The sequence below is a fragment of the Neophocaena asiaeorientalis genome, unplaced genomic scaffold (genome assembly GCF_003031525.2).
Source record: "Neophocaena asiaeorientalis asiaeorientalis breed wild unplaced genomic scaffold, Neophocaena_asiaeorientalis_V1.1 scaffold629, whole genome shotgun sequence".
Lineage (NCBI taxonomy): Eukaryota > Metazoa > Chordata > Mammalia > Artiodactyla > Phocoenidae > Neophocaena > Neophocaena asiaeorientalis.
This window is the reverse complement of record NW_020175468.1, coordinates 3,228,653-3,252,846: the sequence shown is the minus strand read 5'-3', so window position 1 is coordinate 3,252,846 and position 24,194 is coordinate 3,228,653. Positions and strand designations below refer to the sequence as shown.

At 48.9% G+C, this 24,194-nt stretch overlaps 1 protein-coding gene across 1 annotated transcript in view; it reads left to right on the top strand.

Annotated features, from left to right (window-relative positions):
• The window catches only part of SELENOW (selenoprotein W), a 3,669-nt gene extending 2,836 nt beyond the window's left edge, over nucleotides 1–833 (top strand). Inside the window, exon 6 of the mRNA XM_024768800.1 lies at nucleotides 439–833. The gene's annotated coding sequence lies outside the window, so the exon portion shown is untranslated. The remainder of the gene's footprint in view (nucleotides 1–438) is intronic.
• The last annotated feature ends 23,361 nt before the right edge of the window (nucleotides 834–24,194 follow it).

The following is a 24,194-nucleotide window of genomic DNA, read 5'->3' as shown; positions in this document are numbered from 1 at the left end:
GGGTGCCACCTTTGTGGGGTTTGAACTCCTAAAGACAAACGGCGCATCCCTTGCATAAACACACCATTTGCTGCCTCCAGACTGTCAGTAACTCAAGGCATTTGCTTAAATCAGCACAGGGTTTGCTTGGATTCCAGAGGAGTCCACCAATGGGTGATTTCATCTAAAATAAGCAAAAATGGGACTTATGTAAGAAAAGAAAGGGGGAAGAATGATTCTTGTTCGCATGGTTTTTGAGGGCAGTTTCAGGAGTCTCGAGACCACCATCAAGCTCAGCGATTCTCTTGAAGGACTCACAGAGCTCAGCAGAGCTGTTTTACTCATGGTTGCAGTTTATTACAGGGAAAGCTTAGAGATTAAAGTCAGTGAAGTGACTCCCTTTAATCTGGCCTCTCTCCCTGTAGTCTGAAGCCCCCTCTCCCCCTTCTCTCTGTGCAGTCCAGTGACCTTGGCCCAGCCCCTCTCGGCAGACGCTTCATGACAGGAAGGACTGAAATGTCTCGTGGACGCCTGGTCCTTCCCTGATGTTCTCACGGCTGCCGGCTGGGGTAGAGATGGACACCCCTGGTCTTTGCCTGCGTGTGTGGGAGTGTGCGTGTGTCCCCAGGAGTCTAACTTTGCACGCTGGTCCTGCTTCTTCCTCCCCCGCCCCCCGTCCCTCATCTCCCTGCACCCCGCCATGTCTTCCTTCTACCCTCTGGTGTTTGGGACGGTCCTGCTCCAGGCTTCCTTTTCAAGGGGAAGCTGAGAGCGGATCAGGATGGGTGAGTCTCACATTTCAGCAGTGATTGCAACGGTTCACAGCTCAATAAATGTTGATGAAGTTAACAAAACGTGCCTGTGTCTGCGTGTGTCCATTTTACCCTGGAACCTCCTCCCCCTGGTCTCCAGTCCAGGAAATGAGTGATTTGATATGTACAGAACTGTAACTAACTTCAGGGTTGAACTTTCAGTGGTCCCCAGAGCCAAGGTTACGGTGGTCTCTGGATGCCACCTGGAGTTGCGTGTAACCATCACTGGTGTGAGTCCTCCAGGGTGAAGTGGGTCCCCGGTTGCTGTGTTCAGGAGAAAGCTGGCAGTGATTGAAAGAAAGGTGCTGGGTGGTGTCATAGATTGTGTTCTGGGGCCCTGTATTTATCCCCTCCTCGCGTGTATGCCTTACCCCCTTTACCGTCCTCACACTAGAGATGAGCTGTGCGTCCTCGCCTCCTAACTTTGGGTTTGATCACATGACTTGCTTTGGCCAATGGAATGAGGCAGAAGTAACGGGGGTCAGGTCTGAGCCTGGGTCTCAAGATGCCTTGTTCTGCCACTGTTGAGAACACTGGGAAGTGCCTGGAGGTCTCACGGGCCCACTTCCTAGTATTTCACGTGACAAGACTAAGCGTTAGGGGCGACCGGCCAGTTTTGCACAAACCACAGTTAGTTCATGTTTTAAAAACTCCGTCTCGACGTTATCCCAGCTGGTTACAGTTACGGAGCCTGAAGATGTGTGCGAGTCGCTGAGGTTTTAAAAACTACCTTTAGGATCCATTTTGTAAAGGGTACGTCCTGGCGGGTATTAATAAGTAAAGGTTTCAAAATTTAAAATAGGTTCTTTCAGAAGTCCTTTCACTGAGGGCCATTATATCTTACATGCATCTGTGTATCCTGAAAAGTTGATTCAAATCATTAGGACATACGAACAAAATTTAGTCTGTATAAAATCCACTAGAATATTTATAAAAGGTGCCCCAAACAGGAGGGTGGTATTTTTGTTCTGACGGCTCTCACCTTCATCGTGGGCTGACACATCGGGAGCTCTAACAGTTCTCCTACAAAAACTCTGGAAAATACTGTAGCAAATGAACCATGCCTGGTTACGCCTCCGTTCACCCTCTCTGAGCCAGGCCGTTGGGTGGCCTGGGTGAGGTGAGGAGATATACTAGACACTACAAAGAATCACCTGGAAGCAAAAGTCCCATCTCGAAGGTTTCTAAGTTGGAGACGTCTAAGAAACCACAGCTGGAAGAGACCAGTCATTGGGCAAAAGATAGGAGAAGTGTCTGAAAATTAGAAAAAATCACAGCCTCAGAAATAACTTTTTCCTTTAAAAATAGCTTTACCGAGACATTACATACCATGCAATTTACCCATTTAAAGTGTACAGTGTTCTTGAGTATTTTCACTGATATTTGCAACCGTCACCACAGTCAACTTCAGAACATTTCATTACCTCAGAGAGAAACCCCCGCATGCTTTAGCACCCCTCCAATCCCCAGCCCCGGGCGACCACCAATCTACTTTCTGTTTCTATAGATTTCCCTGTTAAAATGGATCCATACAATATGTGGTCTTATGTGTCCGGCTTCTTTCACTCGGCATAATGTTTTCAAGGTTCATCCATGTCATGGTGACGTAGCTGGCATCAGAACTTCGTTCCTTTTTATGGCTGAATAATATTCCACTAAATGGATAGACCACATTTTGTTTTTTATCATTTCATCAGTTGATGGGCATTTAGGTGGTTTCTACTTTTTAGCTACTGTGAATAGTGCCTTTATGAACGTTCGTGTACAAGTTTTTGTTTGAACACCCGTTTTCAGTTCCTTTGGGCATACGCCTAGGAGTGGAACAGCTGGGTCAACAGCAATGATTTTTTTTTATAACCTTCCTGGCAGAAGGTCACATGAAGACCGTTAGATTCCCTCAGAATTGAGGAACTCTTAATGCTTTTGATGGTCATGAAGTCCACACTTACCTCAAATATAATACAATTCTAACCCGATGAACTCTCAAACCTTGAGCCGCTCGTTCTGCGAGGACAGAAATTGTTTCTCCCCTAAGACAAATGCTGATGACCCATGAGACTGTGCCTGTACTCCATGGGTCCATTCCCAGTGACACCTGGGAAAACTCCCATGACAACCAAAAATAATAGCGACGAGAAACAAAGACCCCACACGTCTTCATTTCTAATGATTCTGACAGGTCTCGTAGTAAAACAGTTCTTTGGAGGTTTAGATCTAAACCGGGTAGGCGGAGACAGACCGCAGAGAGAGGCTGGTGAGCAGCTAAGCCTCGATGGAGCTTGATCTTAACCCCGCTGGAGTCTGCATGGTGTTATCTTCAGCTCTCCATTTGGTTTAGCCAAGTCACATTATGCCACCATTTGATAATTTAAATGACAGGGCTTCCCTGGTGGCGCAGTGGTTGAGGGTTCGCCTGCCGATGCGGGGGACACGGCTTCGTGCCCCGGTCCAGGAGGATCCCACGTGCCGCGGAGCGGCTGGGCCCGTGAGCCATGGCCGCTGAACCTGCGCGTCCGGAGCCTGTGCTCCGCAACGGGAGAGGCCACAACAGTGAGAGGCCCGCGTACCACAAAAAAAAAAAAAAAAAGGAAGTAGATGACATAAGGCTCTCAAATCCTTTGTTTAAGCAAGAAATCTGGTGGGTCAGGCTAGGCTGGGTTATGCTTCAGTGGAAATACACAAAACCAAACCCAAATCTCAATGGATTAATGCAACACATGCAAAGGCTTCTCCAGGGCAACTGTCCTCCCTGCACCCATTCAGTGGCCTAGAGAAGTACTGTCCAATAGAACTTTCTGTGGTGATGGAATTTTTCTGTATCTGCTCTAACACCACGGCCACTGGGCACATACCACGTAGTGCTTTCGAGAGCTGGAAAGGTGGTGGATGTGACTGAGGCACTGAATTTTCATTTTACTTTATTTAAACACATTCAAATTCATGGCAACTGTGGCTAGTGGCTATCTTATTGGATAGTGCAGATCTAGACAGATGGACACTGTTCTCCTGTTGCTGCACCTGGACCCACAGCATCCTTAGTCCGCGTGGCTGGAAAAGAGCACAAAGAGACACGTGCTAGCTCTTAAAGACATCAGCCGGGAAGTGACGCCCGTCACCTCTAGTTGCAGCCCATTGGCCAGAACGGTCACACAGCCCTGCCCACCTGTAGAACGTGCCTGGGGACTGTAGTCAGGAAGAGGAAGAGAGCTGGAAAAAATGGTAAGCGCTAAAAGTATCTACCACAGTCCTTTTATTTTAATTTTACCTTATGCATGGAGGAGAAAGAGAAAATGCTATGATCCCGTTTTGGCTTAACAGTTTTGGCTAAGACAATTCACATCTTCAAGAAAAGGAGGGGACTTCCCTAGTGGCGCAGTGGTTAAGAATCTGCCTGCCAATGCCGGGGAAACGGGTTCGAGCCCGGGTCCGGGAAGATCCCACACGCCGCGGAGCAACTAAGCCCGTGCACCACGACTACTGAGCCTGCGCTCTAGAGCCCTCGAGCCACAACTACTGAGCCCACGTGCCACAACTACTGAAGCCCGCGTGTCTAGAGCCCATGCTCAGCAACAAAAGAAGCCACCGCAATGAGAAGCCCTCGCACCGCAACGAAGAGTAGACCCCGCTCGCCGCAACTAGAGAAAGCCCACGCGCGGCAACGAAGACCCAACGCAGCCAAAAATTAAATAAGAAAAAATTCAGCAAGCGCATCCCTGGAAGCCTGAACCGGGAGAAACAGTGATTTCTTTTCCGACAGCGACACCGTGTGACCAATTAGGAGAACTGCACCTTCCTCACACCACCTCGGATCACTAGGAATCAATATGGGACCATGGAATCACTTCCGCTCATTGAGATTTAGTGTAAAGAAAATCACCAATTCCCTGACATGACACTTTTCAAAGAAGTCAGGAAGAGGGAAAAATACATCTTCTGTCTTTTCAAATCCTTTCTCTCTCTGGACCCCTACCTGTCCCAGCTTCACCACTTGCTGGCTGTGGGACCTCAGACAAGTGACCTCACATCTCTGGGTGAAGATTTGGTAGAGGGAGGAAGCAAGAGAAAAGGGAGTGGGGGATCAAGGCAACCCCAGGCTGGGATTGGGCATGACTAAGGTCATGTGCAAAGTGATAGATTTTACCCTCAGTGCCTCTGTTGCCTCCTTCTTCCCTCCTTGACTCAGAACTGCTTCTTATGGCTCCCTGCCTTTCCTCACTTCTCTCCATCCAGGGAAAAGACTGAGTCCTCCTGTCCTCTTAGCTTAACCCTTCGGCCGACTCCACTTTGCAGCACCTCATGACAGGCAGCTCCATCCCCCCCACACACCCTTTTTTTAAAACTTCAAGGATATTTATTGTTAAGAAGCCTTAAGGTTGGTAGTCAGCTCAACAATGTAATCAAGGTTTCAGAATTTTTCTATGTTTTCACGCTCTCCTTTCTTTAGCTTGTTGGGTTTTCAACCACTTGGTTTTTGCCTCGTGGTGGCAAGATGACCATTGCAGCTCCAGGCATCACATCTGCATTCAAAGCAGGAAGAAAGAGGAAGGCACCCTGCCAGCACACTTTCCTGTTGTGCCTGTCCTCCTGCCATTTAAAAAAATTGAAGTAAAATACACATAACATAAAATTTACCATTTGAAAGAAGCCAGACACAAAAGAACACATATTGCATGATTCCATTTGTATGAAATATTCAGAGTAGGCAAATCTATAGAGACAGAGAGTGGATTCATGGTTACCAGGGGCTGGCTTCTTTCACTTGACATAATGTTTTCAAGATTTGTCCATGTTGTAGCATGTGTCAGTGCTTCATTCCTTTCTATGGTGGAATAATATTCCGTTGTATGAATGTACCATATTTTGTTCATGCATTCATCCTTTGATGGACACCTGGGATGATTCCATCTTTTGGTTATGGTGACTAATACTGCTATGAACATTCATGTACAAATTTTTGTTTGAACACCCGTTTTCCATTCTTTTGGGTTAATTTTTGTTTTTACAGGACGACAAGGCCATCATTGCATCTAACAAAATTAGCAGTAATTCCTGAATATCACATAATCAATCCCTGGTCCATTTTAAAATTTCCCTGATTATGACAAAGATGCCTTTTTACAGTTGGTTTGTTTGAATATGATTCCCAAATAAGATAGACACATTGTGTTTGTCCCATATGTTCCTTGGATATCTTTTTACTCCAAACCTGTTCTCTGTTTCCCCCTTGTTTTTATTCTATTATTTAATAATGCCCGTCTTAGGAGGTTGTTACTCTCCCTGGTTATGAAGCTCTCCATCAGCCCTTTACCTAAATGAGGTGCTTCCTAACCTTGGCTGCTCACAGGAATCACCTGGGGAGAGATTTGAACACTCTCCGTGCTCAGCCCGCACCCAGGCTAATTCAGAACCCCCAGGTGTGGGGTCAACGTCCCTATTTTTAGAATTTTTATTTTTTAATTGAAGTATAGTTGATTTGCAATGATTCAGATGTACAGCATAGTGATTCTATATATATATATATATATATATTCTTTTTCAGATTCTTTTCCCTTATCGGTTATTACAAGACATTGAATATAGTTCCCTGTGCTAACAGTAGGTCCTTGTTCTTTATTTTATATATAGTAGTGTGTATCTGTTAATCCCAAATTCCCAATTTATCCCTCCCCCGTTCCCCCTTTGGTAACCGTAAGTTTGATTTTTATGTCTGTGAGTCTATTTCTGTTCTGTAAATAAGTTCATTTGTATCATTTTTTTAGAGTCCACATATAAACGATAACATATACTATTTGTCTTTCTCTGACTTACTTCACTTAGTATGATAATCTCTAGGTCCATCCATGTTGCTGCAAATGACATTATTTCATTCTTTTTTAGGGCTGGGTGATATTCGATTGTATATATAAATATACATACCACATCTTCTTTATCCATTCATCTGTTGATGGACATTTAGTTTGTTTCCACGTCTTAGCTATTGTAAACAGTGCTGCTATGGACATCGGGGTGCATGTATCTTTTCAAATTAGAGGTTTCATCTCCGGATATATGCCTAGGAATGGGATTGCTGGGTCATATGGTAACTCTATTTTTAGTTTTTTAAGGCAGCATCTGTATTTTAAATTTTAAACAGCCTTTATTCTTTTAAGAGCAGTTTTAGGTTTGCAGCAAAATTGAGCTGAAAGTCCAGAGATTTCCCTTACACCCCTCCCCACCACACATGCACAGGCTCCCCGCACTACCAACATCCCCAGAGTGGTGCGTTTGTTACAATGGATGGAGCTACACTGACACGTTCTATCACCCAAAGTCCGTAATTTCCATTAGTGTTCACTCTTGGTGTTGTATATTCTGTGGGTTTTGACAGATATATAATGACGTGTATTCATTATAGTATCATACAGAACAGTTTCCCTGCCCTAAAAGTCCTCTGTGTTCCTCCTATTCACCCTTCCCGCCCCTCTAACCCTTGGCATCCACTGATCTTTTTACTATCTCCATAGTTTTGCCATTTCCAGAATGTCATATAGTTAAATCACACAACATGTAGCCTTTTCAGATTGGCTTCTTTCACTTAGCAATATGCATGAAGTTTTCCTCCGTATTTTTTCATAGCTTGGTACCTCATTTCTTTATCGTGCTGAATAAAAGTCCATTATCTGAATGTACCACAGTTTATGTATTCATTCATCTATTGAAGGATATATTGGTTGCTTCCAAGTTTTGGCCAGGATGAATAAAACTGATATAAACATCTGTGAGCATCTCTATTTTTAAAGCCCCCCCCCCCATTCCATTGTGTATCCAGGTTTGAGAATCATAGGGCAGATGGTTTGGTGTCCATCATCCAGTGATGACCGTTTACTTTCACCATCCTGTATGGTAGCCCAGAGCTACCTGTGGCTATTTAAATTAATTAATATGATATAAAATTAAAAATTCAGTCCTTCAACCACAGTGGTCACATCTCAGGTGCCCATTAGTCACTTGTGGCCAGTGGCTACTGGATTGGACAGTGCAGATATAGAATATTTCCATCATTCCAGAAAGTTCTATTAGGCAACACTGGCCTAAACCCGTTATTTCACAGGAGATGCAAAAAGAGATTTCCTGATTCCATAATTTCTTCTTTATTTGTTGGCTGTAACTCTTCTACAAGGAAGAAACCTCTGTTTAGCTGTTTGTTTACTCTGAATTACAATTTTCGCAGGAAAGGCAGGAGACACACACGATCCTGCTTGCTTTAGCAATGTTTAAATCAGAGCCTCAACGGATTTCTCTTTTTTTTTTTTTTTTGCAGTACGCGGGCCTCTCACTGTTGTGGCCTCTCCCGTTGCGGAGCACAGGCTCCGGACGCGCAGGCTCAGCGGCCATGGCTCACGGGCCCAGCCGCTCCGCGGCATGTGGGATCTTCCTGGACCGGGGCACGAACCCGTGTCCCCTGCATCGGCAGGCGGAGTCTCAACCACTGCGCCACCAGGGAAGCCCTTTTCTTTCTGTTTTGAGGACCATTATGAACCTGTGGGTTTTTACGTATCTGATGTCTTTCAATCTGCTGCTAACGTTCTTCTTCTTCTTTATTTTTTTAAAAAAAATTTATCTATTTTGGGCTGTGCCGGGTCTTTGTTGTGGCATGCGGGATCTTCAGTTGTGGCATGCGGACTTCGTAGTTGTGGGATGCATGCGGAATCTAGTTCTCTGATGAGGGATCGAATCCAGGCCCCCTGCATGGGGAGTGCGGAGTCTTACCCACTGGACCACCAGGGAAGTCCCTGACATTCTTCTTTTGAAGCTCAAATAATTCCAACTTTGGCTTCTTCAAGTTGGCCCCCAAGTCTCTGGACAGCACCCCAGTCATCCTGGAGAGCTTCATATTTTCGGTGCGACAAGATGTTCTAGGCTTGCCTTGATTTTTCCTGCCTCTGACCTGGAGCCAGCCTTTACGCCAAAACTCGGGTTACTTCCCAGAGGGAAATAATATTTTAGAGACAATAATCTGTACTCTTAGCAATCTAGATGAGAGAGAACAAAATCTCCAGGCTCTCAGGGGTCAAGACGCCCAACACTGCCCACCTGTCTTTGAGTGGGAGAGACTCATTCTAATTGGTCAGTGCCTCTGCCTCTCGGTGTCCCTTCTCCGCTCCTGTTTCCTCAGTGCGCTTCTGTATTTATCCCTAACAGGGTCTGTTAGACAAGCAGGAGAAGCTTCTGTTATATCCTGGTAGCCGCCAGGGCTGTCCGCCCTGTCATGTCTGTCCACCCCCTCTTCCCAACCTCTGTAAATAACCTGTCACATGACTCCCTTCCCTCTCTCCAATCTGATCTAATTCTCTCCCTGCTCTCTTGAGCCCTCTAATGCTCTCTCCTATGCCGGCCTGGCCTAAGAGGATTGGAGCATTTGCTAAATGGGACCAGGACAGGGTCAGAGGACCGGCTGTGGGGAGACTCAGGGGCCAGGATGGCCACAGGAGGGCGGTAGAGGAATGGGGAGACAGAGAGACAGTGGGGCAGAGAAGAGTGAGTGATGCCCCCACCTGAGACGGGGCAGGGGGACACGGACGACAGGGGGAGGGGGAGGGGACATGCTCCCTGGCCGTGAAGGTTAGCAGTATTTGCATGGTCGCTGGATACATATTTATTCTATTTTATTTATCTATTTTTAAGATTTAATTTTATTTATTTTTGGTTCTGTTGGATCTTCGTTGCTGCGTGCAGGCTTTCTCTAGTTGTGGCGAGCGGGGGCTTCGTTGCGGTGCCCGGGCTTCTCATTTCAGTGGCTTCTCTTGCGGAGCACGGGCTCTAGAGCGCAGGCTCAGTAGTTGTGGCGCACGGGCTTAGTTGCTCCGCAGCATGTGGGATCTTCCCGGACCAGGGCTTGAACCCGTGTCCCCTGCATTGGCAGGTGGATTCTTAACCACTGCGCCACCAGGGAAGTCCTGGATGCATATTTAAAAAATAAAATAAGGTAAACTATAAATGAAGAGGGTGTGAGAAAAAAAGGGATGGAGGAACTGAGAGACAGAAGAAACAGTGTCTGGAGTTCCCAGTGGTATGTGCTAGGCATTGTGCAAAGAACTAGGATTCCATCAACTCCTCATAAACCTCTTTTATATTAAATATATACAAAAACTGTATATATTTAATGTACACAACTTATTGAGTTTGGAGATAAGTGTCATGAAGTTTTGATTAAAAATGCAAATGCAACCGAGTATGTCTCTGAATATCAACAACATGTTCCATCCACTACTCAGGTCATCACAGATGAATCAGGGAAAGGAGATTCTGCAGCTTCATCTTCTCTTCCTGAGAGCATCTCCCCGGGACTTATGTTGGGAAGGGCATTCCAGAGACCCTGACAGCTGAAATGTCAGTCTCATGGCCACCAAGGAAGCGGGGGTTTGAGAAAGGTTTGGACATCATCTGCCAATATGTCCCATGTCCCCTTGAGCTCTCCTCTGACCACACTGAGATTCTGCAGGTGCTGGCCTGGCCTGGCCTAAGAGGTTGGGCCACGTGGTGAGTCAGACTAGGTCATGGCCAAAGAAACCTGCTGGGGAGAAGCCCAGGGACTGTGGGGGAGGGAGAGAGACCAGAGAGGAAGAGGAGAGGGGAAGCATGGGTCTCCGCAGGGCAGAGAGGTGGAAGACGGGTGAGTCAGAAGAGGGAAGAGTTGGAAGTGGGGGTGGGCAGTTGTTTACATGGCAGAAGAGTAAGGGTGCCCATTTCCTCAGCGCTTCCTGTGTATCAGGCTCCGTGCCCAGTGTGTAAATGACACACTCTGTGTAATTCACACCCACCCCCGGGTGGTTGTTACCCAAAGCGTCATGGATGTCCCGCTGTCCACATGGCTTTCTCTGAATGGTCCAAGAAGCAGATAGACTTGGTAAAACTCGAGAGAGCAGAGGGGTTAAGGGCTGTGGTCTCCGGCTGGGCAGCCTTGTTCACGCTCAGCTCAGATGCCTGAGGTCTTCTCAGAAAGGCACTTGAGTGCTGTGATATTTGGTGTGACCTCCTGTAGGCAAGGGATTAGGCTGCTGGCCTTAAAGGACCTTTTGTAAGGGTATTAGAGTATAAAGGGCAGCAGGTGTCACATGGGGAGTGACACAGGCTGTGGGGACCTTGCCAGTTTGGGTTTTGAAAGCAAGACTCGGCTGCCTCAGTTTCCTCTCCTTTCTGCCCCGCCTCCATCTCCCCCTCTCTGCCCTGCTGTGTCCCCTCTCTCTGCCTCTGATCTGTCTCCTTCTCTGCCCCTCAGTCTCCTGGAGGGGTCTTTGTATTTTTTCTGTCTCCATTCCTACCGGGGTCTCTCTGATAAGCACAAAGGGTCTCATTCTATCCTGGCAATTGTCTCTCCACCTCCAAACCACAGACTGTCATGTGGACCTCTAAATCCCTGTTAATTCTCACTATATTTTGCTGAGGCCGGCCTGGCCTAAGAGGATTGGAGCATTTGCTAAATGGGACCGGGACGGGGCCAGAAAACTGGCTGTGGGGAGACCCAGGGGTCAGGATGGCCACAGAGAGCAGCAGAGAAACCGGAGACAGAGGGAACATGAAATTGGTGCAAGGTTATAAGGACCATGGACCCCAAATAAAGACTTTGTAGATATCTATCCATCTATGATTGGACCCTTGACTTATGACAAATCACCCAGCCTCTCCATAAACTGACCATTGGAAATCCATGAGGAAAAACCAAAAAGAAATCCCTATCTCACACTACACATCCACAATCAAGTCTAGATGTTTTAAGACCAAAATATGGGAGTTAAAACTGTAAAGATTTTAGAGAAGAAGACAATATCTTTATAACCATGTGATAATGAAATGTCTTAAACAAGAGAAAAGAAAAAGCATTAACGCTAGAAGGGAAAAGAACAACTCCACCCGCCCCCCCAAAGCCCTGAGCTATATTGAAAACAGTAGCCTGGGGATCTCAGACCGATGTTATCTGTAAACCGTTTTCAGTATGTGACAAGGCAAGTAGACCTTGAACTTCAGCTTTTATAAACTTTTATGTCAACCTGAAAGTGGGGGCATATCTTGTGAAAATCATTTTAAATTTTTTAAAAATAAATTTACTGTTTTACAGCATATCAGCTTGCCACTGATGGAAAGGAAAGAAAAACACTGGTTCATCACAAAAGATAATGAGAGGCACTGAAATACACAACATTAAAATAAAGAAATTCTACTTATAGAAGAAATACACATCGGAAAAATGTTTGCAACACTTTAACCACCAAAAGGGATAGACACATAAATCCAAACAAATTAAGAAAAATGGGGGGAAAGGACAATTTACAAGTATTTCTAGTGTCCGATTAACACGTGAGACGATCTTGCTTAACTTGTCCATCATTGGAGACATCAATATTAAAACTACAAAGGAGCCACAAGACGGCAGATCGGCAAACATTAAAAAGTCTCAAATCCTAAACGGCCGACAGGCTGGGCTGGAGCGCTGAGCTAATGATGTTGGTTCAGGTCGCATAGGAAGTTCTCCGGCAGCGTCCGCGAAACCGGAACATACACCGCGAGCAGCAATTCCACAGCTCACTTAGGCATTGACAGAAATGCCCACGGGCGCCCCGAATAACGGCGCGGGGGCAGGGACATTCAGAGCTGCGCGACCGGTGACACAAAAATGTCTCCTCCCCAGGCTGGATCAAGGGAGGTGCAGTCACGCTGCGGAGAGTAACCGGCTGTGAACCCCAAGCAGCCATATCTTCCCGCACCGCGTGGGCGCCAAGCGCAGGCCCCCAACGCCCTAGTCCCCTCTGACCCCGCGGGGTATGACCCTATAAGTTCAGTAACCGCTTGGGGTCTAAGTCGTTCTCATCCACAGACTCATCTCTCTTTCGGAACCCAGACATCAAGGGAGAGGGGGATCCGGGGGAGGGGTCTTGGGGTGAAAATACCACTGTAAAATCTGGAATTGGAAAAGGATCTGGGCCAAAGTTGGGGTCGTAGGGGTCCAGAGGCCAGACTGGGGCCGGGGCCGGGGCTGAAGCAGCCTGGACGGGCGCCTGGGCGCCTTGTGCCGGGGCCCACATGGCCCGGCCGTGGCTGGAGATGCTGGGCTCTGGCTCTGGGAGCATCCCCGCGGGGCTGCGCGGAGGCAGGCTGCGGAATCCCGGGCAGTCTGGGAATGCGGGGCCGGCAACTGCGGCGGCAGCGGCAATGACAGGGGCAGGCGCGGGGCCGGGGGCGCAGGGGATCCCGGGGTCCGTGGGAGCATCGCGGGCCCTCTGGCTTCGGCCCTTGGCCAGTCGCACCAGCCGGGAGCGTTGGGCCCGGCGGTTCTTGAACCACATCTGGGGAGACAGGGGACCGGGAGGAGGCGTAAGAGGCGAGAGGCTGCGCGCATTCTCCTCTGCCCCGGGTATGAGGCTGCCCCGCCCGGGTGAGAAGCCGGCCTCCCCTCTCCCTCGGCCCCCCAGACACAATTAGAGGCCCCTGGGGTTCAGGAGGCCGCCGGGGAGGGGTGCAGAGGGCAGGAGGGGCAGGGCTTGGGCACCCAGGGGCCTGGGGGCCAGGAACGGGTCTGCCCGAGAGGTTCGCGGGTTCAGAGGCCCTGAGGTCTGGGCACGGGGAGACCACGGGGGGCGTCAGTCCCGGCCGGGTGGGGTTGGAGGGCTTGTATGGCACAGGGTTGAGGCAGACTCAGGGTCCAGCCCTGGGTCCGCACCCGGGAGACCCCTTGCTTGCTGCGTGACCCAGGGCAGCACCGGACCGCTTTGGCCTTGCTGATCCCCTCCTGCAGAGGGGAGAGGGCGGAAAGGTGGCCCAGGGGCAGGGCACTTGATAGGCGGCGAGGTGGGAGCGCGTCTTGCGGGGGGCGGGGAAGGGCGGGGCCTGGTGGGCGGCGCGTCAGACCTGCAGTTTGTGCTCCTCTAGGCTGAGCCTGGTCGCCAGGCGCAGGCGGTCCTGGTAGCCGGGGTACTCATTCTTCTGGAAGTATTCCTTGAGCACGTCCAGTTGCTCTTTGGTGTACACCGTGCGCTCCTGCCGCTTCCTCTTTGGGGGTCCTGAACTCCGTGTGGGGCCTGGCCAAGGGGGAAGCAGGGTCACATAAGCCCCAGCAACAGCCCCCAGCCCGCCTGGCACCCTCTCCCTACCTGCGCCAGGCCCTTGTGAGCAGCTGGAGCGCCTTGTGAGGGGGCTCAGGCCTGAGGGCGGCAGGCAGTGCGTGGAGAAGCCTGAGGCATCGGGACCAGATGTTCTTGGTCAGACTCAAGTTCTCTGTACTTCAGCCCCAGCCCCTGTACCTCTCTGGGCCTCAGTGAACACAGCTTTGAAATGGGCCTGATCACAGCTCCTGGAGTACTCCAGGTCTCCCAGCCTGGGAAGGCACGCAGGACAGACTCCTTAGGGCTCCCCCTCTCCCATCCAAGGGCTGGAGCCACCCTGACGTTTACAGGGGACCACTGCGTGCCAGGCTCTCTGCTCATCTCACCCCAGTAATGTAATTCCATTCCCCAGACTCCGCTAAGCCCTCCCCACAGCACAGCGCAAGAAGTGCTCTCAGACAGCTGAGCCCTTCTCTGGATGCCCAGGAGGCCTCCCAGCCTTGGCCCTAGGACACCCCTTGCACAACCCCACCGCCGGCCCAGAGCCCTCCTGGCGGCCCAGACTCACCCATGAGCGACTTGGGTTCTCGCTTCCTCCTCACTGCTGCTCTGCGTCTGCATCTGAGGCTCTGCTCACAGGGCCTGGGGCTTGCATCCCAGCTTTATGCTGTGCCCACCTGGGCACACCCTAAGGGTCCTGGAACCCACCCTGTCTTGCCCCACCCTCAGACTCACTCCCTTGCAGGAGATGCAATCATTGATTAATCCTTTCTTTATTGAGCAGCTACTACTCGCTGGGCCTTTCCTGGGAGCTGCTAATAGCCCTGTGTGTTAAGACAGCCTGGGTCCTGCCCTCTTCCCTTTTGGGATGAATGAACTGGGTCTGGATTGCCTGTGTGACTCAGGATCTTGGGTCTCAGGAGCCCAGCTTTCTGCCTCTCCCGGCTGCATAGACCTGGAGCTAAACATCAGACTGAAGTCCTGGGTCGTGCCAGGGTCTCCTGGGGTCGGGGGGGGACACAGCTTAATATGCTCATCCCCAGGGGACTTTTCTTATCATCAGTGGGAGATGACAATGAAACAAGTGATCAAGTACAACGTGAAACAAAGCAGAGAGAACTTGTTATTCGATTTACGTCACTCTCTGTTGCTCACGTGGGCGTCCTGCCATTTACCCTGCTCCTTTTTGACAACATTCAGCCATAATTGTACATCTTTTCTGCTTCTTGGGCAGCTGGGAACACATTGGTCACCAGGACAGTCGATGGCGCTGCTGTCGACAGGGGAGAATCTAGTAATGTCCTTGATCTGTAAGACGTGACTCGAGGCCGCCTTCTCCCTACTTTTTATTTTATTTATTTATTTTTTTTGCGGTACGCGGGCCTCTCACTGTTGGGGCCTCTCCCGTTGCGGAGCACAGGCTCCGGACGCGCAGGCTCAGCGGCCATGGCTCACGGGCCCAGCCGTTCCGCGGCCCGTGGGATCTTCCCGGACCGGGGCACGAACCCGCGTCCCCTGCATCGGCAGGCGGACTCTCAACCACTGCGCCACCAGAGAAGCTCCTCCCTACTTTTTAAAGGAGATTAAATGGAACATTGTGATGTTTAGATGGGCAAAGATTGAGAATAGGCTCCATGCCAGGAATTGGTAACTGAGGGGTTGGGGAATCTGGCTGTCTCATGCTTTGGGAGTGTAGGCTGGTGTTGGAGACGTTTCGTGATAGCTGCCAATACCCTCAGCCAAAGACCATCAGGGAGAAACTGGTGGGACATCTGTTCTGTCCAGACACCTGAGTGGGTGACTCCATCCTCTTTTGGCAGGACCTTCATGGGGTCGGGGGTCAGGGTGTCAAGGGAGAGCACAGCTGACAAGGCTCACAGTTCATGGTGCTGGAAATACGTGGGAGATCAAATTCAAAGTTAAATAAAATATTTAGATGTTGTTATTATAGGTCAAGTTCATTGTTTTTAACCGCTACTTAGTGTTAGATACAGTAATAATCCATCAACTCTTCCCTATCAGGCCTCATAAATCTGCTGGGAAAGCAGGAGTGACCAGAAAAGAAAGGTCCCTGCCCTCAAAGATTTTGCAGTGTGGTAGTTTATTTGGCCAATAAAAGCATAACTAGATGGACAAACTCACTGATACTATTTTAGGAAAATGTATAAATACGGAAATGTTCATGGCAGCACTATTCACAGGAACCAGAAGGTGGAAATTAAACAGAAATGTCCATCTATTGATGGAGGGATAAACAAAATGTCATTTATTCATACCATGGAGTATCTTTTAACCATGAAATGGAATAAAATACTGATCCACACTACAACATGGATGAACCTTGAACACATTAGGCCAATAGAAAGAAGCCAGGTACGAAAGGTCACACTCTGTATGGTTCCATTTATAGGCAACGTCCAGCATAGACAAAGCCATAGAGACAGAAGGTGGATTAGCGGTTTCCAGGAACTTGGGAGAGAGGAAAATTGGGACCAACCGGTGATGGCTATGGGGTTTCTATTTGGGGTTATGAAAAAGTTCCAGAATGGATTATGGTGATGGATGCACAGCTCTGTGAATAAACTAAGGAGCATTGAGTTGCATACTTTAAATGGGTGAATTTTGTTATGTGAATACCTATCATAAAAATATAGAAACGAATGCAATTTTATTGCCTACTAGATTGATCAAGATGGGTTGGGGCACAAGATGGGGAATGTGTCTTTCTCTCACTGCTGATGGAATGAAGGCTGGTAAAAGAGTTTTGGAGATTTTGGAAACTGAATTGGTGAGATTGAATAGGAGCGAATGAACGTAGTACCCTTTGGTTTTTTGTTTTTTTTTTTTTTTTTTTGGTACGCGGGCCTCTCACTGTGTGGCCTCTCCCGTTGCGGAGCACAGGCTCCGGATGGGCAGGCTCAGCAGACATGGCTTACGGGCCCAGCCGCTCCACGGCATGTGGGATCTTCCCGGACCGGGACACGAACCCGCGTCTCCTGCATCGGCAGGTGGACTCTCAACCACTGCGCCACCAGGGAAGCCCCCCCTTTGGTTTTTATCAAGAAGAGGTTTGTGCTGGGAGGATTCTTGACCACTGTGAGCATCTACGAATATATTGATATTTTCTTGAACTACCAATCAGCTGAGTTAATGGGATCAATCTGTGTCCTTGAATAAGAGAAAGAATCAATAATTCTTGGTCACTTCAGACTGTGGAATTCTAATTAACAATTAAAAGGACTGAGGGGTAGAACCTTCAGTAACGATTGATTTCCGGTGTAGTCTTTGCGTTGTTTGCCTGGTGTATCTTTTTGCCAAAATAAATGTGTCCAGGACAGAGTTCTTGTTAGGTTTTTTTTTTTTCTCCCGAATCTCCTAGAATGAGAAAAACTCAAAGTTGATGACTAATGGTGTGTGATTGGATGGGTGTGCAGTTGTTGACCTGGAGTAATGTCTCAGACACACTGTTCATTTCTGAGAGTGTATACAGTCAATTAGCACATACTATACACACACACACACACACACACACCCCACAACATATATCCATAATATATCTGCATTGACAACAGCAACAAAACACCCAGTAAAAATGAATTACCCAGGGGCTATGGAGAATGATGTACGCTCACTTTCTCTCTTTCCTACTGCTTAACTATTATTATTTTTTCATTTGCAAGCAGGAAAACAAGGCCAATTTCTGTCTCTGGATGCCGCCTGGGGCCATGTGGTTGTCTTGCCTTCTGTTCTGACCTCATTCATCCCAGGGCTGGATGGAAATCCAGAGGGCAGAGCCCACCCAGGGACAGCTGGGGGAGCAGGGGTTCCTGAGGGTTCCTCCTTGGGTTTCCCAGACTGCCGTCCCATTCCCAGATTCAGATGGATGGGGAGGGTCGTCTACGGCCCAGAATCCCCTTGGGCAAAAGAGACAGAGATGGGAAAGGAGTCGGTAAAAATATGTGCTAAGAGGAGGAAAAAAGTAGTTCTTTTATTTTTGATTCAATCAGAACAGAAACAATGGCTCTCTCCCTATCTATCAATTACTTGATCTCCTCTGCAGCCGCTTCCCGGGCAAGCCCTGCATCTGGCCCTCCCAGTTTGGTTGATCTATCTCTGCCTCCTGCCTGGGAGATGCCCACAGATGGCAAGACCTCTCCCGCTCTCTGCAACAGAGAGGCATCACTAAAAGAGCAAGCTGAGCTTTGAAGACAATGCTGGGGAGATGGAGAGAAGATGGGGGAGGGGGATTTGATCTCTGCCTTCTAGAACTTCCTGGCCTGTCTTTCCATCATTGGGGCTCTTCTCTAGGTCTCTAGACATTGCTCTCTGCCTCTTCTTTCATTCTTGAAATATAGTCTATTTGCAGATTCCCTATTTGCCAATTTGCCTACTCGGTAAAATTTCTTCGTAACACCCAAAGGAAGACTCCTTTTCTCGTTATTTGCAGACGTGTGCAGAGCTGTGAAAAGTTCGAGGGGCCAACCTCGTGTGCTCGCAGCCGACCTGGAACACAGGGACACTCTGCCTTGTTGTTTCAGCCCTTATAGTATAAACAGGTACCCTTTTCGAGGTCTATTTGGGGCCGCATTTTGGAGGTATTTTTGTGCTTTGAAAATTGTGAGATTTTATAATATTAATATCGTTTTAACCATTCATAAGTATACAATTCAGTGGCAGTAACTACATTCACGGTATTGTGTAACCATCACCACTCTCTATACCTAAAACCTTTTCATCATCCCCAACAGAAACTCTGTACCCCTTAAACATAACCTCCCTTTCCACCCTCCCCCCAGCCCCTGGTAACCTTTGCACTATTTTGTGTCTCTGTGAACTTGACCACTCTGATTAACTCCTATAAGTGGAATCGGACAGTATTTTTTCCTTCTGTGTCTGGCTCATTTCACTAAGCAGAATGTCTTCAAGGTTCTGCCATGCTGTAGTGTGTGTCGGAACTTTATCCCTTTTTATGGCTGGAGAATATTCCATTATGTATGTATATACCACATTTTGTTTCTCCATTCATCTGTTGATGGACACTTGGGTTGTTTCCATCTCTTGGCTATTGTGAACAGTGCTTGAACAAATATTGGTTGAAGTCCCTGCTTTACAATTCTTTGGGATATATACCTAGGAGTGGAATTGCTGGGTGGTTCGAACCCGCGTCCCCTGCATCGGCAGGCGGACTCGCAACCACTGCGCCACCCGGGAAGCCCGTCGTGTGCTATTTTTGTTAGCGATTTCGCTGTTTAAAATGCCGCTAAGCATAGTACTGAAGCGCTGTCTTCTGTTCCTTCCCAGAAGGCAGTGATGTGTCTTACAGAGAAAATATGTGTTCGAGATAAGCTTCCTTCAGGCACGAACGACAATGCTGCTTGGCCACATGTTCAACATGAAAGAATAAACAATATATGGTAAATATAGTGTCTTTAAACAGAAACGCACATAAAACAAGGTGACCTATTGATTGGCTGATGAAAAGGCAACTAGGGGCTCCCAGAAACATAGGAGCAGAAACGAATTCGAGAATTCCATGTTTGAAGTATCTTTATAGAACGTAGCTACTCAAAGAACCACAGCAAAAGATGTCACAAGTGAACTCAGAGCTTGGAAAGGAGGGACCCCTCGGGGGCGTAACAAGCTCTGGGGTCTAATCTGGTGGGGGAGGAGTTGCGAAAATTCCCAGCAAAGTGCCAAGTGCCCGGGAAGAGTTGAACCTAACAATGACTCCCTGACCAGACAGCTTTCTGCCTCCACAAGTTCCTCTTGATGTCTCATCCCTGCCCTATTCAGAAGGTTCTGGAAAGAACATGGTATGTGGCATCTGTGAATTCCTGAGGCTCTCTGCAGAAGAGGAGCCTGCAGACGGGGAGGTAGGGAGGTGAAAGTGGGGGCGGGGGAATGGGGGTAGGGCTTGGGGGCGCTCCTGAGGGCAGCCCAAAGGCTGCCAACATCTGTCCCATAAAAACACACATGCCAACAATGAATAATTCTAGAGGAGGAAATGGGGTCCCTAAAGACAGGAGAGATGGTCTGAAGCCGCAGGCAGAAGTGTCAGGCTCTTGGGTAACCACAGGGTGACAGCCAAAGGTGGGAAAACTCCCAGGATGAGGAGTAAGACATCTCGGCTCCCAGGTGCCCTCCCTGCCCCTCGGCGCCCCCCTTCCACCCCCCCCCCCAGCCCCGCCTCTTCCTAGGGGTCTCAGTGTGTGAGAAGCCTCACACCCCCTCGTCGTGGGGTTTCACTAAGCAGGAGTTTTCATTCTGTCCCGACGGTCTGTCCCTTCCCCTCCCCCACAGTCCGTCACATGACTGTCCCCCTCCCAAATCTGATCTAATTCTCTCCCTGCTCTGCTGAGGCCGGCCTGGCCTAAGAGGATTGGATCATTTGCTAAATGGGACCAGGACAGGGTCAGAGGACCGGCTGTGTGGAGACCCAGGGGCCAGAGTGGCCGCAGGAGGGCGTCAGAGGAGACGAGGGGAGGGAGGACCAGAAAGCAGGGGAGGCCTGGGGTGGGGGGTGGGGGGCAGAGGGGCACATGCTCACTCCCTGGCTGTTAAGGAAACATTTAAAGGGAAAGGAGGGTTCCAACGTGGTTGATTTCAAAAAATGTATCCCGAGCCTGTATCCTGATTTCCTACCCACTCTCCCCTCTCTGTCCCTTTGGGAGTAACAGGGAGTTCTGGAGGCAGGGAAAGGGGTTACATGTGTGGGAGTCTGGGGGTGTCTGACCACGGCTCTGAGAGATGACCTGAGGTTCCTGGCCAGGGAATGTTCTGGAAGGGTCTGACCTGCCAGCAATCTTCTGCAGAGCCCCGAGGTCTAGCTCAGCTTTGGAGTGTTCAAGGAAAGCATTCGTTTTTTAAAAAAATACAGTATTTAAAATATATTTTGGAACTTCCCTGGCAATGCAGGGGACACAGGTTCGAGCCCTGGTCCAGGAAGATCCCACATGCCCTGGAGCAGCTAAGCCCGTGCGCCACAACTACTGAGCCTGTGCTCTGGAGCCCGAGAGCCACAACTACTGAGCCCACATGCCACAATTACTGAAGCCCGGGCGCCTAGAGCCTGTGCCCCGCAACAAAAAGAAGCCACCGCAATGAGAAGCCGTGCACTGCAACAAAGAGTAGCCCTCACTCGCCACAACTAGAGAAAGCCCGCGCACAGCAACAAAGACCCAACGCAGCCAAAAAATAATAATAATAAATTTTAAAAATTAAAAAATACATTTTTAATAAATTTAAAAATATTTTTCAAATGCCTCCGTTTTAACTTTGAATATAGTAAATAGCGATTGATATAACCAATCTCCACCAGGCTCCCTGGGTCCTCAGTAAATTTCAAAGGCTGGAGAGGCCCTGGGCTGTGTCTGTACGTCCTGGTGAAAGTCCCGTTAAGACTCTGAATTGCATGTAGCAGGGCTGTCGAGGACATTGGTTTCAACGGGCAAAGAAGCCATGGCCCAAATATCGTTTCTTTTCACCACTGTGTGTCTCTGTGCAAGGCGTGTGTTTCTGTGTGTCTTCTTTGTTTGCGTCTCAGTTTTCCTCCTCTGAAGACCTGAGCTGATAATCCTCATCGCTGAAGCTGACAGTTCGTCCAGTATACACACCAGTATGGAGGTTCTAGCTGTTCTACCCAAATAAACTCCTGAGTTTGGTCAATATCCCCTCCCCAAAATAGGGGAGCAATCCTCCCTACTTGACTGGGTTCAGGGGTTCTCAGAATGTGGGACTTTCAGTGCTAAAATGGGACAGTCCCAAGAAAACTGGGTTGGTTGGAGACCTTATCCCTATGTCCCTCTGGAGCCCCTGTGTGTCCTTATGGTCCATTCACTACAGGGTTAATATCATTATGGCCTGGTCCAGCACCACAGGCTCTGCCATCGCTATTGGGCCCAAAGAATATTTTGTAAGTATAGACATACACATACACCTGCATACACCATATATCTGCATACACAGATATAAATGCAAATATATTAATGTAATATATATAATATGTCATATGATCTATAATGTAATTATGATATATATAACATTACACACATATATTTCTGTTTATCTACCTAATACATGGTATTGTCAGCCTTCCATTTTAGGCATTCTGGTGTGGTATAGAGACATCACAGTGAGGTCTTAATTTCCGTTTCTCTGATGATTGATGAAACTGCATCCTGTATCGTGAGTTGATGGACAATTTACTATCCTCACTTTTAAAAAAAATTTATTTATTTTTGGCTGCATTGGGTCTTTGTTGCTGCACGCGGGCTTTCCCTGGTTGCAGTGAGCAGGGGCTACTCATTGCGGCGGCTTTTCTTGTTGTAGAGCACGGGCTCCAGGCGCTCGGGCTTCAGTAATTGTGGCACGTGGGCTCAGTAGTTGTGGCTCGTGGGCTCTAGAGCGCAGGCTCAGTAGTTGTGGCGCACGGGCTGAGTTGCTCTGCAGCATGTGGGAATCTTCCCGGACCAGGGATCGAACCCGTGTCCCCTGCATTGGCAGGCGGATTCTCAAACACTGTGCCACCAGGGAAGCCCTATACTCACTTTTGAAATGTCTGTTTAAGTCTTCTGCAACCTGGGTGAATTTCAAGGCAATGGTGTTTCCTAATCCCAAATGGTGGAGCCAGGGAAATCACAATCCGTGCCCTGGGGACCAACCAGTGCGGTTGGTGCCCTGGGGTCGAGGAGCTGTGGGGTCCAGGCTCCCACCTGAGCAGGTGCTCGGACAGGTGAGGCCTGAAGGCTCACATCCATTTTGTGGGTGGTCCTGGAGATAATCTACAGTTGGAGAAAGCAAGCCTTGGGGGAGGAAGGTGCCTGCCCCAGGTCAGGCAGGATGTTCTCCATCCATAAGGACCCACCAGTTGGAATCCCCATCTGCTCAGACACGGCATCCAGGCCCTAGGGAATAATATCTCGGGGAACAATAATCCAGTGAAAACTTCCCACGAGGTAGGTCTTATTGTCATCTCCACTCCACGGAGGAGGAAACTGAGGCTCGGAGAAGCAGAGTCCCAGGTCCCATCACACACACAAGTGACAGAGCCACGGCTGAGCCAGCACCAGCCCCCCAAGCCTGAACCCTCCTGACCACCAAACTACATGGCCTCTTAAGATGCTCACCCCAGCCCCACGGATGTCAGATGTCCATTTCTCAGCCGAGAGAGGTTCTGTCAATTCCCAAGGACACACAGGGGTGAGTGGCACAGCCAAGAATAGAACCCAGATATCTTGGGTCCCAGAGCCCTGACCTTGACTCCTCAAATCTACCTGGAATCCCCCCAAATAGGATGAGGCCGGTCCCCTCCCCGGCACTCACAGCAGCTCAGGCCTGTGACATGGGCTTCTCTTGGCTCATCTGACTGGATTATGGTGGTAACTTGTTATTGTCCCCACTTTACAGATGAGGAAACCGAGGTCCAGAGAGGTTATGTGAATGGCCCAAGGCCATACAGTGAGTAAAGGGTAGGCTTCACATCAGCCCTTGGCAAGACTCCCCCGACTTGGCTGGTTCACCCTCTCTCTGCAGGCCTGGGTGGCTCCCTTGTCCATTGGGGACAAGGAGCTGGGATGGATGCCCTCACTTCCTAACATGGGAGGTGGGGGAAACCTGGATTCATGGGCTAGTTAGAACCCAAAGTAATCAGCTCAGCGATAATGTGATCCCTGAAGCATCCGGCATCCCAATCTCACTCCCTTCTTCTGCAACCATGAGTCCCTGGTCCTTTTGGTAAAACCACACCACAACTTCCCTGTGTGCGTCTCTACCTGCCTCTGCCCCTCTGCCATTCATTCCACCACTAATCCATCCCATCCAAATTTCTTGAGCATTTACTATGCATCTGGGACTGTCCCAGGCGCTGGGAATACAGCTGAGAACAAGGTGAATATGATCCCAGCCCTCCTGGAGCCCACGTTCCCATGAGAGGGGCAGACAAGAGACAAGGCAGTGATAAGAATTTTACAGAAAATAAAATTGAGTGAATGTGTTAGGCAGCTATGGGGGTGCAGGTGTGAGGGGCCCTCAATCTTGCGGTAGAGCTGAGACTGAAACTCATCCGTGACCTGATGCAAGTGTCCTCCAGCATCTCACACTACCTGGGGCCACCCCCGCAGTCTAACCCCATTCCCTCCTGCTGCAATCATGGGCCCTTGACAAACACCAAGATTCTTTCTCTTTTGTACCTTTCCTTCTTGGTCATTCCGTCGTTGAACAAATGAATATTTATTCTGTCTTTGTACCTCTCCTCTATCTCACTATATCTCTCAGTCCTTTTATCTCCCTCAGTGTCCCTGATTTTCTCTTGCTGTCCACCCGCAGCTGC